This window comes from Metopolophium dirhodum, chromosome 4 (assembly GCF_019925205.1).
Source record: "Metopolophium dirhodum isolate CAU chromosome 4, ASM1992520v1, whole genome shotgun sequence".
Lineage (NCBI taxonomy): Eukaryota > Metazoa > Arthropoda > Insecta > Hemiptera > Aphididae > Metopolophium > Metopolophium dirhodum.
The window spans coordinates 39,022,060-39,025,087 of NC_083563.1; positions in this window are offsets into that span (position 1 = coordinate 39,022,060).

Consider the following 3,028-nt stretch of genomic DNA (forward strand, 5'->3'; position numbering starts at 1 on the left):
TAAAATACTAATTTATTATTACTTGCGATGCCTAAAGGCATGTACATTGTACAACTAATCCCATAAAAACGTTATCCGGATCGTAAACGGTCTTTGGAAATATAATGTAATAATATTACTGTGAATTATTATACTTGTATTATTTTAATGTTTGAAATGTAAATTACGATCACTCGTTCACAACCACATATTATTATATAGGCGACTTCGAGTGATGTGAAATCTGTAAAAATTATCCTGTTCGAGAAAATACTTATAAATACCTATAAATATCATATTTTAGTATTTGCAGAACATTATAATTTATAATTTATAATGTTCGACGTGTTTAAATATAGTTAGTAAATCAGTAAAATTTATAGACTTGTTCTATTTTTGAAAACGAGTCAACACTAATGTTTATTGTGGGTACAAGGTACCTATACTACCTCCTAGTACTAGCAAACAGTACAATTTTATTTTGTATATACTACATTATCACACTGTACCACAGTGTTTATCGAGAAGATAATTAAAACAATCGAACTAGAACGAATATTTAGCGGCCCGCCTCGTTTACGAGAAATGTAAAGCATTGTAATTTATATCTACTCATATTATCATTTATTGCGTATCTTACATGATTATTGTTTGTAATAAAACTAAAAAATTAGATTTGCCCCCCATTTTGTGTAGTTTAAATTCGGAACTTTGTTTTTAGAACTACTATATAGCTATACTTTAGCTACCTAATACCTAGTCATTAAAAGATCTTAACATTGCTACGTTTCGCTCTTGGAGCGATTTTGTACTCAACGGTTGACCTCCGTAGGCTGCAAGTCACCCCACTCTAGGTCGAGGCAACATACCGATAGAGCTCTAGGTGTTTTTTGTTTTCTTTTTTGTATAGTGCTCGTAGAAATTTTATGAGAAGGATGAAAATGGAATAGGCAAAAAAATATTATAATGATTAGAGTAATAAATAAAAGAAACGTTGATATTATATTATCATATTTTTATATTGTTTATATCGCTCAGTTGTATAGGCTGAAACAACTGTGCAATGTTAATAAATAAAAACTATGAATAACAATATACGCTAACATTGGCACAGGTGTCAACTATACCCACTTGTCATCCCAATGTAAATCAAACGCCTCTTTGCGGTTTGAGGAATGGCACAAACAGTATAATATTATCGGCCTGAAAACGGTAATAATTTGTCATATGGGAAAAATAATAATGAGTACGGATATATTGGTTTGCCTGGTTAGTTTCACGCCTATAATAATTGTTTATGCCTGTGAATTGCCCACCCTCAAGGTCGTCCTGACGATTTGCGGGGCCCAGGGCAGAGTAAAATTGCGGGGTCTAAAATTTCATTACTCGTTATCACCAGTTGGCAGTGGCATATATTTAATATTATGATAATATATTATATCTCGGTAAGGGGCAACGCGCAAATATACTTAAAAATATATTACCTTATACTTACAACAATTATTGTTATTTATATTAAATAAATAAGTATATTAATTAATAATAAAACACGTCATATATTTAAACATAATATAATACTATTTATACATTAATCTATATATATAAAAAAGTGGGGAAGTGGATGTCGCTCTGCTGTACAGTAGGTTACAAGTGGGTCACTGTAATCGATGGTGTTAAATTTGAATTCAATGATATAATATCATTGTATAAGAAAAACGATTCTGAGCGAAAACGGTCAGTCAGCCTATATTACCAAGTATGTTTGATGGTATTATTGTGAATAAAGTAATTTATATGTAACCTATTTACGTGGAGTCTTGTTTTAAATTTTCTATCCTTAGCTATAAAAGTTGAACATTTTATAAATTTTTAACTAAAAAATAATTATTAAAATTAAAATTTGATAATTTTTGTCAAAATTTGAATTTTAAATACTTATAAAAAAATTTGTGCTTATGTATTTTTAATATTTTTAAATTGCTATTGTAACAATATATTATCAGGTGCCTTGCATTAAATTTTCACGCTTTGTTACCCAACAAACAAAATTTTATTGATATTTATTGAAAAAAAAACTAAAAAAATTTAAAAACTGACAATGTCCATAAACAGTTCAAAAAGAGTCAAAATATTTTCAAAATTTTATCGTGTATAGAAAATGCTCATTAAACATTCAGTGATATTTTTAAATATCTACAGTCATGTGTTTATTAATTACAACAAAATAAGAAAATCGCTACATGAGAAATCTAGTGAATATCAAATGTTGTAAAAATATGAATTTCAAACGCTCATAAAAATTTAATTTGACTTTCTTGTAGACTAATTATGAGGAATCTCGTATTACATTTTAAAATCTTAGATTTAAAAAGAAATTTTTTTATGAATTTCTAACTTAAAATAATTTGCAAATTTTCGTCATTTTTACGTATTTTGTCAATATTTGAACTCTAAATGCTTATAAAAACAAAATTGTGACTGTGGACTTGTAATTTTTTCATCTGCCTCTGAAACAATATACTAGGAGCTATCTATTAAAATGTTAAGCTTTTAATAGGAAAAGTTTTGCAATTATCAGTTTGGGGTATGAACGACATTCCGTCATTATGTGTTTGTTTGTAAGACAAGCGCCACACGATGGACATATTGAAGGGTCCTTTTTGCTCATTAGATGTCTGTGAGTGATTTGCATGTGTCCGATGCGAAGTCTAGTAAGAATGACCTGGAACTATCCTGGAAGGTCAGAGGAATGTGGCCATGTGAATACATCTTTTTTTGATTTCATGGAGTTTCGTGCAAACGAATGTCCAGTTTACCTGCCACATCTTAGTACAATGAAGTTTTAATAAGGGTATTACATATAAGTAAGTAGAGTAATATTACACTTATACATTTTTGTATTATTCAATATCCTCTGCCAAATGAGATTCGAACAAAAAAGAAAGCAAGTGTATATAGTTTACAGTTATTATACACTCAATTTGCATTTACGATTCACTACATATTAAAAAAAGGAACCATTATAAACTACAATTTTTATTTTTTGAAA